The 25666-nt window shown below is 49.5% G+C and overlaps 1 protein-coding gene and 1 long non-coding RNA gene across 7 annotated transcripts in view; one reads left to right on the forward strand and one right to left on the reverse strand.

The window, feature by feature from the left end:
• Window positions 1–25666, reverse strand: part of SNX19 (sorting nexin 19) — a 104027-nt gene that overhangs the window by 44333 nt on the left and 34028 nt on the right. For 2 of the 4 annotated variants that reach the window (XR_002121625.2, XR_002121624.2), the window contains exon 12: window positions 16106–18832. The exons of the other annotated variants lie outside the window; for them this stretch is intronic. The gene's annotated coding sequence lies outside the window, so the exon portion shown is untranslated. Of the gene's footprint in view, window positions 1–16105; window positions 18833–25666 lie in introns of those variants that run through there. 4 annotated transcript variants of the gene reach the window in all.
• Window positions 7494–15596, forward strand: LOC109370997. 3 transcript variants are annotated; one of them, XR_004162010.1, is made up of 4 exons: window positions 7494–8044; window positions 10734–11056; window positions 11181–12203; window positions 12284–15596. It is a non-coding gene; the product is annotated as an uncharacterized LOC109370997 (long non-coding RNA). The 3 variants fall into 3 exon arrangements; XR_004162011.1 differs by having other exon boundaries at window positions 11181–11352; window positions 11537–15596; XR_002121629.2 differs by having other exon boundaries at window positions 11181–15596.

Genomic DNA, 25666 nt, shown 5'->3' on the forward strand with positions numbered 1-25666 from the left:
CACCTCCCCGGGGCATGAAAAGCTCAGTGGGGAGGGAGAGACCAGAGCAGAGGAAGGCAGTGAGTGCTGGCAGCCTGCTGGGAGGGCAGCAGGGAGCGGAATGCCAATTTTGTACCGTTAAAATAGGAACAAATATGGGTGCTGGAGGCAGCTGAGAGCAAATGCAATGGGAAATCTTGCACGCATCATTGGTAGGTAACCTGTGTGGGCAGGAAGGGGAGCTCACTGGGTGCTACGTCTGAGGCTGACTGGGTGCGAATGCCCAGGGCTGAACTAGAGGATCCATCAGGTCCCTTCCAAACCAAGCATCCTGTGATTCCAGGGCTTTCCTTTAAGCAAAGGGAAAAGAGCTCCAAGGAGAGCTGAAGGCCCCCGCCCAGCAGAGCCACGGGGAAACCCATCCGTGCTCAGCTCCCGCTGCACAGAGCAGCACGTGGGGAGGTCTGCAGAGGGAAACGACTCTGGAAAAAAAGTCTCAGAAATTTACGGAGCTTGGCCTGGTACACAGCCGTGCATCACAGCGGGTAAATGAAGATCGCAGGAAGAGCTCAGTTCGGCTCGAGCCAAACCAAACTTTTTCCAAAAAACAAATAAAGAAACTGAAAACCAGATCCACAAATAGGCTCAGTCCCTTCCCTGCTGTTTCCAAAACTGCACTTCTTTCGGTGAATTAACTTTCTGGACCTCCTACAATGAAGCAGCCACTGCAGAATACGAGCAGAAGAACCCAGAGACCGTTCAAATAAACACTCCCCTTGTGTATATTTGAATCTTTCATCATGCCCTAAATATCTGTGTAGGACTTCTATTTGTGTTTGTAAACTTGGAGATAAAGGTACTCAGAGTTTGCTTCTTTCTAACATCACACATGTAAATAAGCAGGGAGCACAAACCCAGCACAGACCCGTTTACCTTTTCCCTGTATTCCTCTTACTTCAATATCCTCCTTCCCAAAAACAACAACAGAAGAGCAAGCTAAGGAAGCCGAACACAAACAGCGCTGCAAGCTCAGTGCTGGGCTGCAAGGAGTTCAGGGATTCCAGCTGCAATTGCAGCCTCAACGCTCCAGGAATTACCGTGGGGTTGGTGACAGCAAGAGATTAATCATGTTTAATGACACATCACCTCCACCCAAATTAATTTAGGTCTTTACGAGCCATTTGGTTTCAAAACGGGTGAAGAAAACTGGCAGCAGTGACACACCGCAGAAAAAGACCTGCTGGGTTCTGTGACTCCAGGATGCTGGATTGCCATTTCCACGCATGGTGAGGATTGCATGGACCAGCGTGCAACACAGGTGTGGAGTTATTCCATGTGCTTCTCAGCACAGAGAGAAGTGGTTCCTGCCTTCACACCCTGCCCAGGCTCCCAGCAGTCAGCTTAGGGGAAAGCTGTGGGGGACACCAGATGCACAGAGCCCTTAAGCAAAGGGGAAAGGTGAACCTCCTCCTGCCATCAACTCCTGTTCTGTTTAGCATAGGACAAGCAAAACAAATGCAGGGAAAATAATAACTGCATTCCTTCAAAAAACTCCTCAAAGAGATGCCTTATGAATTATATGCACAGAAAATCATTTGTGTGGGCTCTCATTTTATCAAAACCATCCCACTTCCTATGTCAATAAAGGGCCATTACCGGTTACATGATATTTCTGGCTTGTTACTTGATGTCTTGCCCATATTTCTTTGCACTGGAGTCAAAAACATCTTGTCTGCAAAGCACAGGTCAGATAATCTGGGCTCTACAGCTGTTGGCAGCTCCGGGGTTGTTTTTCCTTCCCCTTCACAATTGCCTGCTTTCTTACAGCAATCCACATACGCTGTCCTTGGTTATCCATTCTCTGCAGCCAAGTGACCACCACCATTTTGCTTTAAGGGGTGACCCCCTCTCCACAGTGCAGCAACGCTTTGCTCCAGCCTCATGGAGTTACACCAACACGGGACAAAACGAGTGGGGAACAGATGCCCTGCTCAAGGATTCATTCCCCCCCGTTTCACTCTGGCTTCATGCACTGCTGCTGCTCCCAGGTGTCAGCTCTGCAATAGCAGGGTTTGCTGGCGTGCAGCAAAAATTGGGCTTTGTCAGGTTTTATTAATTGCACTGAATAACCACCTCCCCATCGATGTTTTGTTCTAGAGATTTCTTGGTCCCCGGTGGCTTCAGGAGCTGCTGATATTGCATCTCCAGGGCTATTTGATAGCACAGTATATCTGATCCTCCTCCGTGCTCACTGGCCTTACCCTGCTGATTGCAGTCCCTCCCTTTGCCTTTGTAATTCTTCACCTCCGTGCATCAGCAGCACAGAGCCTTTCTCCAGCTTTCAACACAATCCAGAGCTGCCCTTGTCCAGCTGGGTCTCTCATTCAGCCCATTACAGCATCTCATCCACCTCGCCATGGCGTTCCCCTCCTCAGCATCACAGCCAGGCCTGGCTCATACCTTTCTTTGAATTTTTCTGGAGGAAAAAATGCAGGTTAACCAGGATCCTCGCTGTGGTGCCTCAGTTTATGGTTTAAAGGAGAAAAAAGGGCCCTTGTGTTTATTCCACAGCTCTCCAGAGGCCCTTACATTAAGTAGAGACAGATGAGCTGAGCACACTAAGCTCAGTGTTTCTCTGGGACACCATCTCCATACCTCATACTTCTCTGGGACACCTCTCCATACTTCACGCAGCCTTGAAGGAACATCTGATTCCCTTAAAGGTGAGGTTATTCCTAATGAGCCTCTCCAGGGGAGCAAGAAAAGGGAGGTGGATTTTTTTGCACATGTAACCAAAAATCCTGGAAATGGCTGTTGGCTGGGTTGCACTAATAAATAAAGACTAATTTTTGCGTGCATAACTCATGCTGGTGGGAGATAAGAAAGGAATGCAAGTTCCCTCCGAGACCAGTCGAGGAGAGAGTTATCCTCTGAGATCAGAGCAGAGCTCATCGAGCCAGCAGCACAGGCCAGTCCCCATAATAAATCCCCGCTCGGCACAGCAGACCCCGCAGCGAGGCACCGGCTCGCCCAGCAGGGAAGCAGGAGGCATGCCAAGCCTGTCCCAGAGCAAGAGTTTGGGGTTTGCAACACAAGCTCCAATTGAGCAGCAGGCTGTTTATCACTGTTATGAAGTAAATGCATTCCTCAAAGGTGAGGCAATGGGCTCTGTGGATGGGAGATGGTGCTCGCCCCCCCAGAAGGCTTCGGGTGGCACTCCTGTCTGGGGAATGGGCTCCACGTGGTTGAAGGCTGGAGAGGCTGCCAAGGAGCCCGGTGCTTCCCTGCTGCCAGAAGAGGAGGGAGCTTGCAGGTTTGCCCTGCTCTTGCAGGGTGTCTGCTCTCCCTGCTTGTCGACCTCATGTACAAAGTGATGGAGGCTCAACCAGCACTTTTTGCGCACCGCTGCTTCGAGACCCTCATGTATCCCACCCAAAAAGCTGCATTTTCTTTCATTCTCTACTTCTTTCTAGTTTTCTTAATTGAGCTTTTGGAATGATTCAAACCCCTGCCTGCCTTAAAAACTCCAAGGTCTCCTCGTGCTAGACACAGTCAGAAACTGCCAACACAGAATAGCACCAAACTCATGGGTGTAACAAAAAGCCCTCTTGCAGGATGTTTCACATTCCCTGCTCTTTTCCACAGAACCCCTGCTCCTGTCTCTGGTGGGAGATGCACATCTCCCTCTCCTCACCCACTGCAACACGTTTTTGGCAGCCAAGCCTGTGCTGCTGCAGGAGAAATCAGCTGACAGAGCTCCCAGCACTGCCCACCTCTCTAAATGCACCCTGCTTACACTCTCACTGTTCTGTGCCTCCTGGTGTCACCACAGCCAGGTGCCATCACAGCTGGGATGATGGAATACCCTTCCCTGCTGGCTGGGGAAGGAGCAGGGAAATGCCTACTATGCAGACAAGTGACAACTGCCCTATGCAGAGCAGTCCTGCTGCTGGCAGCACTATGGATCACATCTGCCCTTGCCTGATGGTTACACCCAGCCTCAGATATACCAGTTTGGTTCAGGAATGAGAGCTGGGTTTTGCCTGTTGTTGTTCCTGTCGAGTGCAACACGGTGCAAAGCAGCCGCTTGGCAGAGCTGGAGGAGCCATGGCTCTGCGTGGGGCCTCTGCTGCTCCTAGGATCCTGCCCGACATCCAGTGATGCATGCTGACAGCAACGCCATCTCCTCCTGGGAAGGAGGAACCATCAGCTGTGGATCGGACCGCAGTCCCAAAGAGCTCACTGCACCTGCTCTGTATTTATATAGCAATAGTAGGAAAAAGTCAAGGCAGTGGGGCTGTGGAGAAAACGGGGTGGGAAAATCCAATCTCAGCTACGCAACACTGCGTTTTTCTACCAACACATTAAACAAAACCTTCTATATTAAACCAAAGCTACATTGTTGAAATCCTAAGGGGCTAATCCTACTTCCTATCCAATCCTGCATCTCTCCAGAGTGTCTTCTAACAGGCTCCCATAGAGATGTGCTCTAAAGAAAAGATGTGACAAAAATTCACAGCAATCTTTCAGCCAACATCTTAAAAGTGATGGAGTTGGTGCTTTCAGACGCACCTCCTACTGTGTGATCCATGCCTCTCAATGAGAGAGAGGAGGAATAACCTCGTGCAAAGACAGATGGAGAGTTTCTAGGGACACACAGCCTTCCACACTGTCAATCCCAGTGAGGCCACGCCAGCAGCACTGAGGACACAACTCACCCATTACCCTGATCCTAAAGCTTCCTAAGTCACTTTTTCCAAGGCCCATTTTCCCCATTCATCACCCCACTATAAAAAGAAAAAAAAAAGCAAACACCCAACATTAAAAACCTGTTGGGAGCACAGTGGGGTTTGTAGCAGCAAACCCCAGCCAATGTGACAGAGACATCACCTAATAGCTATGCAAAGAGCTCTATTTTTAAACCTCTGCCTTGGCTACCTATTAACTCCTTTCCTCCTGGGACGAGGCGTGGAGATCCCTGGGTTAGCAGCGAGCACCAGACCCGATTCCTGCCTTTCAACCTTTACGATTTGTTTTCATCTCCAGGAGGGAGAGCTGCACCCCCCGGCCGCATCGCACGCCCGGCTGTGTTAGTTTTGGAGCAGCACGGGGCTGCTTCATACTTGGCACTGGCAGAGCTGCGTTACACCAGCTGCTCAACAACAACACACCTGGATGCGGGCTGAGGCTGCAGGGAGCCGAGCAGAGCTCTTCATTACGGCAGGGCGACACGGCGATGCCAGCATGACCTCATGGTTTACTTTAGCTGCACGGTGACGTGATGAAGGGCACGTGTTTGCTCAGCTGCCCACGGCCCCTCCAGCAGAGCCGTGTGGGATGGACACCTGTCTGCAGGGCTGGAGCTGTCACCCAGCCCCATCCAAGCTGCTTCTCTGCCCTGCCGACGTAGAATTGATTTTCCTCTTGGCAAGATTCATTAAAAGTGGTTTGGGGTTTGGTTTGGCTCTCTGAACTGATGAAAAGATTCAAATTCCCTCTTTTTGAAAACCGTGCCTTACTCCGGCTGCCCAGAACAGGACAGGAAGCTGCAAACCCGATGGCATCCACATAAAGGCTGGGAAAACATCTCTGCAGCAAGCTGAAGGCTTGTGCAGGAAAATATGAGACATTCATGTCATAATTATAACTCACACTCGCACAGAACCTTTCAGCAGGGGATTAAAAAGCACTTTGTGAACATTATCGACCGCAGCTCCTCGACGAGGTAGGTGGGAGAGGCTGAGAGGTGCTGCTCCAGCCCATCTCTTCAGCAGCCGGTGTGTGCATCTGGGGGCCGTGGTGCTTGGATCCTAAAAACGACACTGAAAAGGGCATCGGAAGCCAAAGCTGGTTCCCTACCAACAGCACCACGCGACTTCAGGACTCTGCATACAACACAGCAGCACAACTGGGATTCTACAACAAAACACCTCAAATTGCCATGAGATGGAGCACGCTGCTCCTAACCCAATGCACAGCACAGGACAGAGGGCTGGACCTATAGCAGTGCCAGCATAAGGCTGGAGACACTTTGCAAAGGTGCATCAGCAGCGTGCTGGCTGACAGCATCCCGCTGTAGGGTTACAACTGAATAGATGAGAGATCCTCAGCTCCAGACACTTGAGGATATCCATTGCTAACATGCATCTAAAGCATCTGCCTCTCACTCTTTGGATAGTTTTGTCTCACAGTGCCAGGAACTACAACATCCCAGAAAACTTTGGAAAGCTTAGAGAAAAGGAAATTGTTTCAACAAAACCTCAGGACTTGCAGGACTCGACCAAACCAGCCCTGGCCAGCCACGAGCACATCCCCGTGCACTGCTGGAAGCAGCTCCTGAACCACAACAGCATCAGCACTGCAGTGCTCTGTCACAGCTCAGGTCGGCTATTCCTTATCTGCTAGAAGATGGAAGCACCCCTGGTCCCCCAAAACCCTGCACAAACACCCCACAGAATTCTCACCTTCTCACTGCAAGCAAAGAGGCCCAAAGGCCACATCCAAGCCATGGCCAGGCAGTTTGCAGGCTGAAAAAAAGATCACAGTGACAACTCAGCGAGGTTATTCCAACCTACACCTCCTCACATTAACCTCTTCCTATTTTAGACCCCTCTCCACTTGCCACAGAGCTGTAAGGCACCCAGAGCCACCCAGCACTGTGTCAGCACGTGGCTCCATTGGGCCAGAATGGGCACACGGGGCACAAGTTCTGATTAGGAAAAGCTGTTTCACAACACAGCGCAGTTATAGGATGAGCAGTGGACTCTGCCAGGAAGAGATTTTTGTTGTTGTTGTTGCTCAAAACTGAACTAAACCAGAAAAAGCTGTGATTTTTATTGTTGGTGAAAGGTGCTGGATTTGCACTCACTCAGGAAGCACAGGATTGTGAAACGAGCTGGGGAGAGCTGATTTTCCTATCCCATGAAGGTTTTAAACTATCCAGAATTTCTTCATATCCACATCACAGGATCAAGATCTCAGAGTTACTATTACTTTAAACAAGGATTTTATACCAGTTATCAAATTCACCAGCTTCAAACCAGAATATCGTAAGATTTGGCAAATAAAGCGTTCGTATTTCTCCTGACTTTTTCACTAAAAAGATCATCTTCCAAGAGGAAATTATCAAGGATTCCTCGGAGAAAGATTTGGCCAAAATCCCTCTGGAGGAGGCCAGCTTGGCCAGGGCACAAACCCAGCATTCCATCTGCAACTGGGCACTGCACTCCTCCTGGCACACCTGAGATGATGGGATGGCTGTTATCTGCCTACGGACTTTAGATAGCGGGTTTGAACAGCCACCAGCCGACCAGTGAAAGGGCATCAGCTAATTGCCTTGGGGAAGTAGGGAAAAGGAAACAAACTCCTGCAGTGAGAGCAGTAGAGAAGGTGATGACTGATGGGAGGTGAGTGAAGACATCTCTGGACACAGCTCCCCTTCAGCTGGAGCATCACTGAGTCCGCAACAGCAGCTTCAGCTGACAGCTCCAACAAATGAGGGTACTCACTTGTGTTTAGCTTGTTCTTCCAGAGCACATAAGCAAAAAGGAATCCTGTTCTATAAGAAAAAAACTCCGGTGGGTTTCAGACAAGTGCTGCAAGGCAAGGCAGGCAGCATCCCCATCGCAGGGCTCTCCAGCATCCAGTGTGTTTGTCAGCACATGAGCACAGACCAAGTGCTGGGATCTATGGTTTCAAAGCAAAAACACAAAGCCGGGACTGCTTCCCTCCGTACCAATGTTCTCTTTGTAATTTATCTTGGCCGGTGAAGAACTTGTGCTTTTGGTTAATTTTGATTAGGGAAGCAGCAGTGAATTCCAGCCCAACTCTGATGGGACGTGGGGATGGAAACCGGCGTCACAGAGCACGCAAGCACTGAACCCCTCCCACAGCAAAACCCATTGCACCAAGGCTGCAGCATCACCCCAAAGCAAAGCTGTGCTGCAGGGATGGGGCTGGGAAGGAGTCTGGGTGGTGCCAGGATGCAATTGTTCCAAAGAACTCAGCAACCACAACACAACTTCCCCCGTCATGTACAAAAACAATCTGCATGGAAGAGCAGCCAGTGAGTACATACACTCATTTACACTCTGTTGTTATTATCATACATGTTATTCTCCATCGGTGATGAAATCCATATGTCTGCTTTTCCCTTCGTTCCTTCTGCATTACCATCTGAGGCTCTGATTTAATTCCTGGCTTTCTCTATCGATTATTCAGAGCCATATAGGAGGGAAAACATGGAATGGGAGACCTGGAGACAAAGCCATAAGCAAAAACAAAGGGCAAAAAGGCAACTGCGGGGCCAAGCACCACATCTGTTGTCTCAGTCAACAGAGGTTGGGGAGAGCATGGAGCTGATCTCCAAAATGAAACAGACAGCGATTTATTGTGGTAAACCAAACGCATTGGGCAAGGGTTAAGAAACCAAGGACCTGAGCTTATAAACACTGCAGCACATACTTAACTCGGTTCCAACATCAAAGATGCCTCACGTGAGCAAAGTTACTGAGCATGTGTTTGCAGGGCACGAGGGGTTAGCACTGCAGTCAGGAAAGCTGGAAAAGGCGGGGACAGAAAGCAGAAATAAACAAGGATTAAAAATAACCAAAATAGAGAAAACTGGCGAGGAAAGCTTGGCAGTGATATAATAATAGAAAAAAAATTAAGAATTGTTAGCATGCATGCGAGGCATCCTCAACCTGCTTGTTTGCCAGACTGAGCAATGAAACAGCCTTGCTGCTGGAGCCTTTGTTCTCTATCATCCTTCTTGCTGCACGTCTACTAACAGAGCCTCATCTCAGAGAAAACAGCTTTATTTGCTTAAAAATTCTCACCCAGGTACGACAGCCTGCAGAGTAGGATGGTAAATTCTTCCCAGCAGGATCTTATCTCTGCACACAGATGGACTGATGGGTTGCTCAAGCTTAGGACAACTCACCCAACCAGCAGAAACCAAGCAGAACAGCAGTGCCATTATTTTTGCTTCCCATCACTCATGAGGGCCACACATCAGCCTACCCCTCGGTAACCTCATGCATCTGATGCAGCAATGGCAGCTCAGAGCAGGTGTAAGCAATGGGAAACAGTCCTGCAGGTTCCTTCCTGGGACTCTCAGACAGTGCTGCCTGCAGCCAGTGGGATGCAAACATCCACTCCTCGCTGCCACTGCCCAACTTCCACCAGCTCAGAGCAACAGCAATGCTTAGGAACACCAAACTCGAGCTGGAAAAAGTGAGAGGCAGTGAGAAAGTGAGGAAAAACCCACCTACCCACAGAGCTCACACATTTCCTGTGGGAAAATTCACTTTTTTTTTTTGGTGGAAGGCTGTCAAAAAAGGGATTTTTCCCATAGCTAACTTTCTTCCAGGGGAAATGCTGGAGTTACAGCCAGCTCTATTCTGAAGCTCTTTGGTTTCCAATATTAGGCTGGGAATATAATAAAAATAAGCTTCTTCTGGAAGAGCACTGGTATTTCTAGCTCCGAAAAGAGCTGATTCGAGGAGCAGCATGCACAGCCATTAGTAGTGTTAGAAATCTGTCAATGGGAGATACAGCAGCACAGATGAAAAATGTCAGGAGGAGCTTTAGAGAACATTTTAGCTCCCGTTTCCTTCTCCAAGTTATTTCCTCTGCCGTATTTCTCGCCGGTGTAAGACGACGAGTTATGAAGCATTCCTGTAGGCATGAAAAAGCTTTCACAGGTGTCTGCCATTCACTGAGAGCCCGACCTGCCTGGCTTTGGTGGAGCAGCTGACCACCACTCAGCTAGGAGAACCCCAACCCACCCCATCACAGTGCATCCAAACCCCAACCCCGACACACGCGTCCCCTCCCCAGGGAAGCACTCTCCACACGCTGGCTGCCAGCAGCAATCCCTAAATCATCCCCTGCTCCTTTTCCCCTTCCAGTTTCGCTGGGGAAGGTCTGCAGCCGTCCCCTTTGATGTAGGTTTGCAGTGAGGCAGGTGTCTGCTGGTTGTCGTGCCTCAGCAATTGCAGTTTCTGGATATTGCTCCTTGACCTTATGCCTTAATGAGGCTGAAAGTCTCATTTTAAGTGTTTAAGGCACCTAAGGGATGGTGTGCCACTAAGATGAGCAGGATGCTAGCAGAGTGGGGCAACTTGCATTTCCTGAAGTTTAACAAGAGTCACGTCACTTTGCTAAGAATGAAAGCGAACGCCTTTTTGAGGTTCCTCCTCTACTCTCCTCACCAGGAAATGCTATCAGATACCAGCAGGAGAAAGCAAAGCTGGCTGCAAGAAGCAATTATCGAATCACAGAACTCTTTGAGTTGGAAGGGACCTTTCATAAGCTCATCTAGTCCAAGTCCCCTGCAATGAACAGGGACATCTACAGTCAGGGCTTTGCTGAAGTCAAAGTTGTCCTTTTTCCAGTAGCTCAAACGACAGTTCCACAGTGCTGTACTCCAGGCACGTTTCCTCCGGCAGCTGATCTCAGACAGTCCATATCTCATGCCTAGATCAGCTCCATGCAACAAGGAATCCCACCTTCTTCCAGCAACCATCAGCTTCCTTCCTCCACCCCTCAGCTGTCTGGTTTTCAGCACTTGGTACCATACTCCTCGCTCTGAGTTGGCAGGAGGATGAAAGAAGCCTGCAGCTCTCCTCTTCATGAAACATAGCAAAGGGATCGTGTCATGGCTAATCCCTCCCCCACCACCTATCAGTTATTATTACAAGAAAACTAAGTCGCCTTGGAAGCAGGAAAACCATTTTTTTTCTCATCTCAAGATTGTCTCCATTTACAATCAACGGCGTAATGCTAAACCAGCAATGTCTGAGCTGACCGTGAGGAGCCGTCCCCGAGGTGCAGCCGTGCCTGCAGACAAACAGGATCCAGACTTGGGCTCCATGGGACTCCGAGACTACCTTGCCCTGTGATAAGACCCAGCAGAAGGAAGCAAGCCCTGGGGATTCGCACGAGGCAGTGAAGGCTTGCAGCTGGACGGCAGCAAGCTCCGTGCTTGGAGCTGGAGAGAGATCACAGGAGAACCCATCGCTTCCCCTCAGAGATACCAGCTGGGCCAGCAAGCAGTAACCTGAGAGGGGCTGTGGTAAGGAGCTACGCTAGCTAACACCCTCTTATTGTCCACCAAGATCCAGACCCACCCTTCCCCAATCTTTTTCCCAGAAGTTTAACCTTTTACCTTTCCCAGGCATTGCTTTATTTTTCTGCAGCACAGTTCACTCGCCGTTGCCCAGCAGGTATTTGTGGCAACGCATCTCAGAGGCCGGTGGCCACATCCCTGCAGCATTCCTTTGCTTCCCTAAGCACTCTACCTTTGAGCTTTGGGTGACTCTGAGCTTTACCATCACCGAAGGAAGAACTGTGACCAGACACAGGGTTGGGGTAAGCAGAGAAGCTGTTTGTCTCCCCGTTGCACGGCAGGTTGGTGGCAGAGGGAGGAATGCTCACAGGGCCCCCAGCCCCACGCTCTGCCCAGCTTGGGAACACCAGGCATTCTGCCTGCTCTTGTGGCTCCTTGCCACAAATAAAAGCGATCGTGCTTCGGGGCTGCTCTCTCTTCCCACAGATTAGCTGCCTTTGCACATTCCCAAACAAAGCATTACACTATGTGAAAAGAAGGCGCAAGCCCTGCAAAGCCCATCCCGCTGCTGGGACAGGAAATATCTCCCATCATCTCAGCTAATCCTCCACCAATACAATGAGAAATGATGTCCAACGGCCGCCAAAAGATTATTAAGTGAAGAACAAAAATACTGCACCGCCCATTGCAATGGAGCCAAAGGCAATAAAGGGGAAATACAAGCTGCAGCCAATGGCTGGAAGGAGGAGGGGGTGAGGAGTGGCAGAGCTACAGGCAATTCCTTCTGCAAACCCCAGCGCTGCAGTACAGGTGCTTTGAGGACAGCAGCTTAACCCCAGCTCCCCAGGAGGCCACTTCAGCCTTTTTGCTGTACCAGCAGATGCGTTTTGCTGGCAGACAGGCAGGCACGCAGGAGACGACCAAAGGCCAACGCGCTGATGTGAGAGCGGGAGCAGAACGGAGCACACAAAGCTGCCAGCTATGAGCCGAGCACCAGCAAGGCCTCCTACAGTGCAAACTTGGGTAACACCACAGCAGCGCTCCAGCTTGACATTGCCTTTTCTGGATGCTCGCCAGCTTCTCTCCTTAGGTTGGCTGTAGACCACAGAGACGATGGACCAAGTTTATGATGCACCTCGAGACCTGCCTGCAGGTAACAGAGCTGCTCACCAAGGCATTACTAGCAAGGTCCTACCTGTACATCCGACCTCAGCTCATTTTCCTCTTTTGCAGTACATTAACAGATTGGCTTTAGTACAAGAGATCCAGCTAGCACAGCCATTCTGCAGCCACCCCCAGCAAGCTGCTGCTTCCTACACTTCAGCACCACACCGGAGAGAGCTCTGGGTTACCTGGGGTGATCCTGCACAGCCCAGCATCAGCCACACCAGCTCCTTCCAGGAGAATGACATCTGAACGCTCAGAACAAAAATCTCACATCTCCTTTCTGCTCTTCTCCTCGGTGCTTGAAAAGGGCTGTGAAATTAAACGAGGCACCTGGATGGACAGCACTGAGCAAAACTTGGCGTTCGCTTCGATAGCGGCCTCCAAAAAGCATTTCCCAGTTTGAACAGCTTGTTTTTAAAGGCAGTATGGGCTTGAGAGTTTTGCTTAGATTTCTAACAAGTGCATTTAAGGCAAAGAGAATTAGCTCCTGCGGAAGCAGCACAGGTGCTGCTCCTTCTCTGTGCTCCCTGGGAGAGCTGTTCCACCACCAGTGGTTTTGCTGAGCTCCCCCAACCCGTGCACAGCCCCATTGTGCTGCTGCTATGGGGAAAAAAAAAAAATATCAGGAAAAATTCACTCCACCAAGAAGGTGTAACGTGATTTTTCTGTCCATGTGATAAGAGTACACAGCCAGTTCTAACCCTGTGCTTGAACTCATGCTTTCGGAATTAAAAGTGGAGTTTAAGTTTCATGCTCTATCTCAGCAGAGAACACACACATTTCAAAGCCCACCTTCACCATTCTCACATTTGATCTTCTCAACATACCAAAGCAGTGCCCCATCTCAGAGCTCAAACCCTACCCACACCCCAAGGAGATGCTTTGCTGGATATGGTGGTCCAGCCCTGATTGCCCACACAGCATAATGACAATCCAAACACCCCAGTTGGCTCTCAGCCCACAAACACCCCCAGTGCCCCTGCACACCTATTTTTCCACAGCTCCTTCTGCATCCAAACCCATTTCCCTTATCCTCCTTCAGGCAGCAGGTCTCCAGTCCCAGGGAGAACTGTGCTTTGTGATAGCAGAGCTGCTTGCCAATCAACAGCTGAAGCCAGACTTAATCCCCCGAACAGACAAAGGCTGGGGGAACAAACTCAATTTGTTTTAATTTGTTGTTTGCTTACATTTTTGGTAATGAACACAGAGATCTTGGCACCCCGTGGAGCACAATCTCTCCTGGGTGAGCTTTTAATTCCTTCTCCTCATTGCCATGCAGTGATATTAACTGTTCCTCTCACTTCAGGGAAGCATTTCTGTTGTGTGCTTTGGAGAGCTTGCCGACTCATTTCCTGCTCTGCAGCACTGCTGGGCACTCGTGTCCTTCCAAAACACTTGGGAACACCTATGGATAAGCTGCATGCAGGGCAAGATAGCCCCAGGCAATTAAGATTCAGGGAATTTGCACAGAGCTCACATAACACAATACCTGGATTGCTGCTGATTCCCCAGGCACCCCACTGCCTGCCCTCCAGACTGAGGACAGTCTGTGCTCGGATGCTCACAGAAGCACTTGGGAAGATGCAGGGACCAGCTGCCTCTGAGTAAGTGCCTGGGTCTCATTTTTATTGATGCTGGGTAGAGTCACACATTACTGAACATTGGGCTGCTTTCCTTGCAGTTCAGCAGAACACACGAATATGTGCAAAGCCTGGGTCTGGGGCCCCTTCGCAGCACCGCAATTATGCTAATAACGATAATAAAAAGAGGATGTTCCCTCCTAGAAAGCTGAGTTTGAGCAAACGGCCAGACAGGACCAGAGCAAAGGATTATCCTTATCACCACTTTCTGTGACTCATCTCAGCCTCCCCAGAGGTCACCACTGCTGGGAATGGTCATCACCCCTCTTCCCACAGCCCTCCTGTGGTGCTGCCCTGCTGCATCCCTCTGCCCCACACCTTCCCATTAGAGGAACCATCCAGTTCTGTGAATAAAGCAAACTTTAACGAGGGAGAGTCCTGTTGCTATTAAAGTAATTAAATCCTCCAAACAGTTTCATGAATACTTGAGACAAAAACTGGGTTCTGACTCCTGGCTCAGACATCCATTCATTTCTGCAAATCGTTCTACAACACATCATTAAGATCTTCGGGGAACACTAAAATGATTGCACCAAAATGGGGAGATCTAATGCCTTCCAGGAAATCTTAAAGGTGTTTTCCTTAGGCACGCTCAGTCGATCTTTTGCAATACAGTGACCAATCTGTGATGCTTGGGTATTATATTCCCACTATAGATCCATTGCCAGATTTTCCATATGGGAGTAAAGCTGAAAGGTGGCACAGAGGGAATGCACACCTCATCTCTCATCAGGCTCAACATCTGACAGAGGCTCTGAACTGGCAGAGCTGTTGGAAGTCAGCTGCCCTCCAGCAAGGTGCAGAGCCAAGTGAGGCACACCTCAGCCCTGCTGCTTTGGATGCTGCTGGGTACACTCATTGCATGGGTCTGATCCCAGCTCCAACCCCACCTATCCGTATCCTCCCCGTGAAGCTGCTGTTGCTGTTAAGCAGAACCATTTCCTCCTGGTGGCCTTACACCGAGGGTGCTTGCTGGCAGAGATTGCTCCCTATTAAACTGTCAGAGAGCTGCTCCAGGGTTTGAAGCAGTGACATCAGGATTGAGGGTGGCTTTCACTCCAAAGACTGCTGACAAGGTTCCCTGTGCAGAAGCTTCACCAGCCCAAAGCTCCCAAAGGACAGAGGCAAAGTGCCACCGTGCAGCAGAGACCTCTGCCACCCCCCGACTGCACTTGGAAGTCTGCAGAGAGCCTAAGATGTACGTGCTCCTGATTTTGACACCTGCCATAGAAGTGTGCACACAGAACATACAGACTCTCTCCCCCTCCCCCCTACCAGCTCCCACAGGTGACAGCTGGCAGCGTGTTGAGGAATTGCAAGAGTCCTGTTGGTAAATCCTGTCCCTCTTGTCTTTTATATGCAGTAACAGATTGCATGCAGCCAGCCTAAGCCAACCCCAAACCCTCCCAGGCAGAGCTGCGAGCTGCCCAGTCATCCTTCTTTCTCTATTTATGCACCTGGTGATCTACGTGCAAGCCTCACCCACAACAAATCCTGCCCAGAGCGTGCTCCCCAGCCAGCAGGGAGGGTGTTCCACCACACTGGCTTCCAACCCAGCTCATCCTCCAGCAGGCTCCCAGCACCTCCCTGCCTGGCAGTGCTGACACACATGCTTCTTCCCTCCTCCATTATCCAGAACCTCTGGGATTATGAAACACTTTGGGTTTGAGTGTTATTTATTTATTTATTTTAGGCCTGGCAAAATCTCACTCAATAAAGCTTTCTGTTCTGGCAGTGAACCGTTAACAACCATCCCACGTCTGTTTTTCTCCTGCTTACATCGAGCAGCAGCCTATAGACCACGCTTACCCACTTAAAGAAAGGTCCACGACGCAGTGTCAACAACCTCCAAGTCAAAGACACACAAATTTATTCTTCCTTATCCTCATATCCTATTACTCAATCAGAAAGGCAATTAAATTAACTGGTTGGGAATAAATCATGAGCAATAGCCTTTATTCCTTGACATTTGCTTGTTTTCTTCTATGTCACAGCAAATAGTTATATAAGTAAATATTGGGGAAACAACCACATAATTCAAGCAAGAAACGTCACAGGGTTTCTGGAGTCCTATGCTGCTTACAGTGACAAGGGGCAGCCTGCACGTCTGTGCTGCCACATGCTTATTTGCAAGATGGTCACACGGAGGGTTTTATCTCCATTGGACTGTGCGCAACTTCCCCCGGATCTCCAGCTTTGCACCTGTGAAACCCACAGGAACATGCGTGGGGCCTCTGGGCTTTATCTTATCCCCAGACTCGCACAGTCACCTGCTGCACTGTGATAGTGTCTGTAGGTTCACTAGTAATAGCACACAAGCAGTTGGCACTGAGGCTATTTTAACCAGAGAACCACCATCAAGGGAACCTGGAAGCCATGCCAAGCTCTTCTTGAGCTCCTTCTATGCAGTTGCTTTCTGCCTGCCAACACTGGCAGAAAAAGGTTTGCCACATAGGATCCAACACTTCAGTGTGACTCAGAACCCAAATGTGATAAATCAAAGCAGCAGCCACAGAAGTGATCCAGATGTTTCTGTGATACTTTCCCAGGATGATGCTTGCCTATAAGCAATCACCTAACATACGTATGGAGCACCCAACCTGCTCACCAGTTCAGCCAGGCAGGCACCGTCAGACACTGCTGCACATCTCACTTTGCATTCCATTCAGCATTCACAGGGTTTTCCATCACAAGAGAGCCAACCACCCACACTGCACCACCGTACTCACTCATTCCCATTCCCTTCTGTGTCCTGCACTTCACTTTGACAAGTCCTCCCAGCACATTCCAAGCTTTTAATCAGAGGTGAGATGCCAGATCTTCCACCAGTAAGCCAAAGCCCCTCACATCCACGTGGCTGTGGCTAAAGGATGACTTCCTATGACTTCCTACCCACCTCTATTCTGCTGTTGGTGGCTTACTGCTAAATCACTGCTTCTTCATTCCCCTTCTCACCCTCCTGCGTTAGCAAGCATCCCTCCAAGGACCGTCTCCCTCCCATGGGTTGATCCACACAGAATCATCACCTTTGGGATGGACACATGGAGTAGATCAAAACTCCCAACAGCAGCCCTGGCTCAATGAAATGAGTACAACTGGGACCACGTGAGCAGAAGTGGGGTCTACCCATAGGTATCGTAACAACACTCACAGCCATCCTGTGTCTGAGGGAAAGCCATGCGACTGATTTGCACCACGTGATGATGGAACAGCTTCTGATTCAACAGTAACTACAGGGGATGTTAGGCCACAGCTAGTAAATGAGGTATTTGGAAATCAGCAAGCCCAGAGAACTTGTAGCTGAGATTTAAAAGAGGCCTGGCCAAGGAGTGCTCTGGATCGTTAATGTTGACTTTTAATAAGTCTTTGGAACACTGAGGATTGAAAGAAAGCTTATGTTGCGCCAGAGTTTTAAGAGGATAGAAACAGGATGACCCGCATAATTATCCACCTGTGACCCCAATTCTTATCCCAGGTGAAATAATGGAACAGCTGTAAAAGAACTTCATTAATAAAGCATTAAAGGAGGGTAACAGCAAATGCCAACAGCTTGGGTTTATAGGAAGCAGATTTGTCACTACATTGAGAAATTTTTTTGGAGTTGAATATGTTCCTTAAGCTCGCAGGCTGAACGTAAAAGGAGTACAAAGTTTGTACAGTTTAAAGCCATCAGAGGCCTTACAAAAAAATCTCTGCCTTCCTCTCCCCACAGAAGGGCTACCAAAAGAGTTACAGGAACCACCATGCAAAGCCAGGAAACAGTGGGGCAAAGTGGGGAAGCCATCCTTGAGTCACTGTGTTCTTTGGAAAGCCACAATCAATGAGCAAAGGGAACGGAGCAGCAATCACTGGAATTTCCCAGGTGTTAAGTGCAGAACATTGTCACTCCCTGCTCTGGATTTCCTTGGTTCAATGTTTCCACAGCTGAGGAGAGCACTGGCTTCTAATTAGTTGCATTCAGTGCAAGATCTACGTGGCATTTACAAAACCTTCACTTTGCTGAGGCCAAATCTGTAATCTTAAGCACAGATACCAGCAATGCTTCCAGGTATGCGCCAGGGGATGTACCTCTGAGTCAGAAATGGCAGAGAGAGCCAGAGCTAAGCAACATCCTGCTGGTAAGGGACCACTAAATGCACCATGCATTGTGAAGTCTTTGGGCCCTCGTCCAAGGGCAAGGAGGGAAATGTGGGGAAACATACTAAAGCAGCTGGAAGTTGCTGTCCGTGTCATCTTCCGGGATGAAGAAATGGGGGATGAAGAGCCAAACTGCATCATGCTTTTGGGTCCAGTATTACACAGAGGATGCACTTCATCACCAGCAGCATTGCCGCCCTGCCTGAGGTCAGCCCTGGTGTGATCTCCATGAAAATGCCAGGTCTTCAGCACCGCAGCCAAAAACCTTCAGTCCCTGTCATCTTCCTCTTGATTTATGCCTGCATCCAAGTCCCTGCCAGCTCCAGGTGCACCGGTGGGGAGCAAGACATTCTTCACCCTGAACCCATCAGCACACAGCAATACACATCGGGGGTCATCGCTGCTCTGCCAAACAGCTGGGCTGCCCTGGGCATCGCAGGGATGGACGGACAGAGGGGCTGTGAACCATTTCAAAAATCCCCTCGACAGTCATTGTCAAGCCTCTATGACTTCATCTTTGTTACTGTTATGTTTTTGAGAGTCAAGAATAACACCGACTTTCCATATCTTGTGGTTTTTGGAGGGTGTGAATAAATTCTCTTGCTGTGAGTTACTTAGGTATCAGTAAACCCAACCATTGAGCAATACGCAGAGCCCACGGTGGAGATGTGGCAGGCAAACATTCACCAGCATGACACATCCTGAGCTCCTAAATGTCAAGTCAAAACCACCAAGATGTGCAGATGTCTCTCACATTCATGACAGGTCTGCTCAGCCACATTAGCTTGAACTTGAAACTGGTGGAACACAGCTTGTCCTTCCTCTCCTACATTCACACCTGAATGAATACAAAAATCAAAGCTGAGTCCATCTCAGAAGGACTCAGAGGTCGCCTCCCTCTGCTGACATTACTCATGTTATCCAATTGAGAGCAGCAACCAGGATACATTAGGCCATGTCAATCAGAGGACTACAAAACACCTTCCCTTCATTCTTTACTCCTGAAGAACCTTTGTATTTTTACTTTCCCTTTGCAATGCTCCTCAGCTGACCTGAAGCCCACAAACACACACGGCAAACCTTCATTTTACTCCATGGCTTCCAAGTCCAGCTCAAGAGGAAGAAACCTCCTACACGAACAAGTGCACCAAGAACAGGAGGAGAGGGAGAGACCTCATTTAAGACCATACAAGGGGAAATTGCAAAAAATTACCTAAACCTTTAGGAACATATTTATATTTTGATTTCATGTAATATTACTTCCTGGTTTCCAGCACATATTCCCTGGGCGTCCCCTATCAAATATCAGGCAGTATTAAATCACTGATCCCTGATCCCCGTAGCTCTCAGAAAAACATCTGTACTAATTTGTTGGTTTTCCTTAACACGAGGGCCAGATGAACTCCTCCAGGGCTCAGCCAAGTGAGATCGCTGACAGATGCAGAATAGAAGTGCAAAGATTTTTCCTTTATTAAAAATAAGGTTCCACACTCCAAGCCCCGAGCTTGTCATTTGCCAGAGTGATGAAATGACACGCGGCAACCTTGATCCAACACTGTTGTGGATACAAAAACAGGGTTCTTACCTAATGCAAGCAAATGGTTTCTGACAGCACATCCAAATTGGCATGGGCCAACGAGGTGAGGGGTCCGGAGTCTGGATGCGGTGCCTTTTTGCTAGGGGTCTCTGAAATGACTCAGTTGTTGAAGTTCACTGATCTGTGAATGCAGCAGTTCTGGCACTCAGCTCTCTGCTGTCAGGGCTCTGCCTCCAGCGCTGCCAAACCTGGCTGCAGCACTTCGACATGGAGCCGCATTCTTAGCGGGGACAGCGGTGTGAAAGGCAGCCAGCTCTTCGTCCTTGTTCACAGCAAGGTACAACAGCCCGAGCCACCAGCAATGACTGCTGCCAGAACAAACTGCACAGCCAGCACCGCCTTTGGGGGGCACATTCTGACCTCCCTTCCCTCCGAGTCACACCGAGACCAAAGCTGTATCACGCTGTTTGCGGAAGCAAGAAGGCAAGAACTAAGAGGGCAACCTTCAGTTTGCTGAATCACCTTAGCCACGTCCCACAGCAACAGGCTCACGCATCCCAGCAAGGTGCATGGGCATTTGGCCATCCGCATGGCCGTGGGTACGTTTTGTAGATGAAGCTGTGATGCCTTAGGAAAGACACTGCACACCAAAAACAGTCAATTGCAACTCTGAAAAAGAACCACCGTTCCCCAGGAAGGGCATAATTTTCATAGTAGAAGCTCCCTTCCAAGTTCAGAAGAGCCCCAGGAGATGCTGGACACAAGTCACAGTCCTGCTGCAGGCCTATGAAGCTCCCTGCTCAGCTTGCTGCTGCTGAGAGCCTCCACTAGTCACAAAAGAACCTCAGCTGTCTCCAAGAAGCATGGCTCAAATCAGGGCCACTCATCTGGGGAACCAGTGGCATCTTCCCAGTTGCCACAAGAACCTGGCAGAGCTGGGCTGCTACTGGAGCAGACTCAGTATTCTCTTCCCTCATTTTTCTACAGTTCATGAACTAACACAGCATGGCATCCCTGGGGGTCCTTACATTGGAACAGGACTGGCTGGGTAGGGGATTCAGATGGCATTTTGCTGTGGCTACATGCTGAGGAGCACACTGTGAGGTCTCAGCACACCACTGACTGCTTTAATGTCCTAAGGAAGCACGAAGGCTTAAACCTCCTCACGTCATCCAGGATGCTGAAGGAGCGCTGGAGGCCAGCCTTGCACCAATAAGGATATTAATAAGGGGAAGACATAGCTGTCAGTACAAATCAGCCCCACAAGAGCCACCCCAAACCTCATCATCCCAGACCCCACTGCATCCAGTGACACAGCTGTGTTCGTGCTGGTGGCTCATGGTGGGCATTCCCCCTCCAGCCCCTTCTCAGCAGCAGTGACACAGTGCAGGAAACCACAGAAACCAGCATCCCTCCACCAGCAGCCTGCAGAGCAGCCCAGCCTGGGCACTGGTCAGCCCACTGACAGCTGTATCTGTTTTCAATAAACTTTTATAGCCTGTCAATGCGCTGAATCCTACGCAATAAAATCTGTCATAAAAAAAAGCCTTGCAGTGCCAGTGTCTTTTCTTTTTCTCTTTTAGTTTGAGGACAGCTGGGAGGGACCAATTCAAGGGCCAAGTCCATAAGATGTTTTTTGAGGAAAAAAAAAAACACAAAACCAACACTTAATTACAATGGGAATTTTCAGAGCCTCTTTCTGGGGAGAGCAGCCATCTTCAGAAGTGACTTCATTTCCAGAGCTGGCTTCCCTCCCAGTATTTGAACAAGCAAGGAAAGAAAAGTTCAGAAAGGAGATAGGTTTCAAGTTTGGCCTCAACGGCCATAAACTGGCCTTTAAAGCTGCAGGCAGGCTGTGGGATAGTTTGCTGAAGTCCCAAACTCCAGGCCACAGACCTTCAGGAGCAGACTTAATGTCTGGCACAGATAAGGAACCTGAAAATCCTCCACTGGCCAACCTGTAGATTTAACCCTGCCTGGTTTCTACATCTCCTCTTACAAAGAGCCAGGGTCTGAAATCCCTGGTTTGCATTCCCTTCCCAACATCAGGCATTTTTGGGACACTTCAGGATCACCATTACAGCCATGTTGAGTCAGCTCAAATCCCCTGCACGTAGCCAAGTGAAAGGAGAGGGGCATTTAAGTGCAATTCTGCGATCCCAGTGGAGCACAGCAGGATACACAGAGCACATGGAGACTAAGAGCCAACAGCCTCTTTATGCCCTACCTTTAAGATGGAGATAACCTTGTCTCGAGGAGCATCTTAGGAAGATAAACGTGGTGCCAGCGATAACAAACTCCATCTCCCTCAGGATATCCCAATTCCCAGGCCTGCAGGCAGCTGCTGAGGGCTGTTTGGTTATCAGGTTGAGCTCTCACTGCTAGGAGCAGGGCTTTGACAAAGCTCCTGCAGCCCAAGGGACAAAAGCTATGAGTTAGCAGGAGGAATTTTCCCTGCTTGCATTGTTTGGACTGTCAGTCACCCCAAGTAGTACATGAGCCTGAGAGTGAGCTGCAAACACTGTGTCCCAGCATGTGGCCCAGGGAGGGGATGCACACAGGCACGGTGCAAACAGCTGGAGCTGTGGACAGCTGCTCTCCACCACAGCACACTGACTGATGCAGCCTCTCACAGAGACGTCAGCTTTCACTTGTGTTTTAGGAAAGATAAGTCGCTAATGACCACTGCTTAAATGATTCTTGGCAGGAAGAAAAACACAGAGGTCCTTTATGAAGGGTTGCTCTTTATCTGTCAGAATAGCAGCGCCAGTTCATTTCTTGGTTTCATGCTGTATGCTGTCTCTGGAGCGGGCTAGAGGATGCACATGGGGGAAGAGCTGCTTTCCCAGTTCTTCAGACAAGATGCTGATGTCTGAGAGTAACTGACCGCCACTGGAGTCCCACAGCTCCATCCACCAATAGCAGCTCCTCAATTTAAAGCTTCTCTTTTTTTTTCCTGATGAAAACTGGGGAACTGACAGCAGTCAGTTGGTACAGCCAAGGAAGAGGAAATCTCCTGTGCCCCCACTTGGGGACCAGCTTGGATAGCACAGCCAGGTGATACAGCCCAGGAGGGTGATGATGTACACCCATGGGCAGCCCTTGGGATCACTTGTTTTATCCAGCAGCCTAAGCAGCAGCTCTCTACGAAGGTCTGCCAGCACTCTGGCATAATCAGTGCCTATTCTCCGAATGATATCACAAGAAAATCCAAGGCAACAAGCCATCCCCAGGCAGCAGGAGACTTCCTCCAAACTTGCATGGCTTCAGAAGCCACTTGCTTTCCCCTCTACCCTGCATGTTTTCTAAGTCTCTGCTCCCCATCCTTCTCAGTGCACAAACTCCTGCATGGCAGCAAAGCCCAGCTGCACACCTCTTGGCACAGAGCGAGCAGAGTGAGGGCTGTGTTCACCAGATCCATTACAAGGAGCAGGAGACTCCCTTCTGCCAGGGGTTCTCAGGGGTCACTTTTCCTCCCCATCTGCCCAGAGATGGATGGCCAGACTGCCCAACCAACTGGTGAGAGTTAACCAGTGCCTCAAAGCATGCTGAGAGGCTTCCATGACAGGTACTACATTGCTGAGAGCTCTGTTATGTCATTCCACCAACCCCTTGGCCAAAAATCTGCCTTTACGGAAAAGATCCAGACACCAAATAGGTTATTAAGTGAGGATGTCTGACAGTAGTTCAGCTACAGAGAGATGTTAAATAGGAACAATGAAACGATACTCACATTTGAGGATGCTGTACATCTTCAAAGCACTTCACCAAAACATTAACTGATTATACCCGAAAATAAATTGCTCGCAGCTGTTACTGAGATCCATGAGGTATTCAGAAGAAATGGATGGGACATCATCCATCCTGGATCATACAACATGTGCTATAGTGTAATCAAGAGCTCAAAGGAAATAACTCGCAGGGAGCTCAGCTTTTAGCACTCCTTCACCGCACACCTCAAAGCAGGGCTTGTTGTCAGGGGAAGGAGCCCAAGCTACCTCCTCTCAGCTGCAGATGAAAGCTGTGACGGAGCCAAAGCCCTCTTCAAAGTTCAATGTCACAGTTACAACTCCTATTCCTATTTTACCTTAGCAGGAATGATGTGCACTTCTGTGCATGCCAGACAACTGAAGACATTTACAGTGTTTACAGCTGCAACCAAGAAGAGAACATACATCTGGCCCTGCTTTAGTAAACACTGCAGGCTCATCCAGCAACCCCATTTGCACCCATCTGCATCAACTTAAGCACAGCCCTTACCACCACTCCACTGCATTGTGTTGAAGAATTTAGACTAGCGTGCTTCCATCAGTGCACACCCACAACAGCATCCCAGCCCCAGAGCAGGGAGCAGCAAACAGGTGCAGCACAAAGCCTCGTGGCTGCAGCTGCTTTTGATAGCACACTCAGAAGAGCACCAGGGCACTGGCATCTAAATAACCCCAGGACAAGCATTTGCACACAACTATTGGCAAGCTCTCCAGCACTGGAGCTGGTTCCTGGCTTGCTCCCCACCACAGCATTTGCCCAAGCAGATGCCTGGAAGGACGCGAGCACGGATCTGGCATCTGCAATAACTATTAAGGTATAAAAGGTTGTTTGTTAGCAGGGCAGCGTGTGGCTGATTGCTGCCATGGCTCTGTGTCTGCCACTGACCCACTTTGCTGTTTGCTTGTGCTCCCAAAGGAGGGAGCAGCCCAAACCCAACCACTTCTACACCCAGTACCAAGGCATCAGACCTGGCCCTTACAGCCAGTGCCCCTTCCCCCAAAGCAAGGCTGCCTGCTGAGGACCATGGGAACACCCAGTCAGGTGCAATGCACAGGGCAAAGCTGGGAGCTTTCCGGATGCCAATGGAGAAGAAGCCAACAGACCAGGCAAACTCATGCCTAAGGAGGACTACGGTGTTACAAATAGCTTGTATGAGGGAGCAGAGAAACCAAGGCTTGCTAGGAAAAGGGAACAGCAGAGATGTATGGAAGACACGCTGACACAGCCCACATCTAGAGGAAAGAAGAACAGCCCCTCATTTTCATGAGCATTAGAGCTCACAGCATGCTCAGTCTCACAGGAGTTCTGGTTTCAGCCCATTCTACCATTCACACACCGTGTGCTGGAGATCATCCTGCAACACATCATCAACATCTCCAAAGAATCCCAAGGTGACTGCATTTAAAATGAAACTTGCAATACCCTCCAGGAAAGCCTCGGAGCTGACATGCCCAGGGTAACGGAGACAGCAACCTATTTCAAGATGAGTCGTTGCAGAGCAGCAGCCTGTGGTGCTGTGCCAGACACTGCACCTGGGGAGAAACCACCACCTTTTTGTGGCCTGCCCTCAGTTCACACCACACCAGCTCCAAAGTAGCAGCCTGGTGGGTTTCATTTTGCAAACCCTGTTTTGGTGGGTGTTACCATGCTTGCAGAGCACCAGGAATACATTATCATGCTTTTTAGGCTCTGCAAGGCAGGAACTGTGTCCTTATTACAGTGTCATAACTTGCCTCAAACTGTATTATTTGAAGCCAACTGTGGACACACACCCTGCAAACTGTTTCAGCTTGAGGTATATGCCCAAGGACAGCAGCGTAGCACGGGGGCTGAACACCTCACCCCCATCCTGTTCATGGCAGAAAAATATCCACATAATACTACAAAGCACTCGGCTTGAGATGTTATAAAAGCTGATACCAAGGGACAGAGAAGAGGAGGATGCTCCAAGAGGTGCTATTGATATCAGTCAAGAGAAACACCTCCAGATGCAGCTCTCATTTAGGATCTGCAGCATGAGATGTAAGGCAGACTGTCAGCAGGTTGTAGCTCAGAACTGGGGGTCTGGAAATAATGCTTAAAAACCTCAGTGTGGGGCGTCAGAGAAAAAAGAACCAAGAGCTGCTACAGCTCAGCACTGCAGTGCATTGACAGAACTGCATGCGAGTTCCAGGGGTGGGCACAAGCTGTGCCCAGAGCTGAGCAATGGGGTGACACAAGGCAGAGGCTCAATCAGAGCTGCCTATGACTGCAGGAGGATCTGTGCATCCACACAGCCCAGGGAGAACTGTGGATGGGCAAAGCACACACAGCACCTGCTCGTGCTGTGCCTGGATCCAGTCAGCACTGTCAGCCTCTCACTTA

This window comes from Meleagris gallopavo, chromosome 26, assembly GCF_000146605.3.
Source record: "Meleagris gallopavo isolate NT-WF06-2002-E0010 breed Aviagen turkey brand Nicholas breeding stock chromosome 26, Turkey_5.1, whole genome shotgun sequence".
In the NCBI taxonomy this organism is placed as follows: domain Eukaryota; kingdom Metazoa; phylum Chordata; class Aves; order Galliformes; family Phasianidae; genus Meleagris; species Meleagris gallopavo.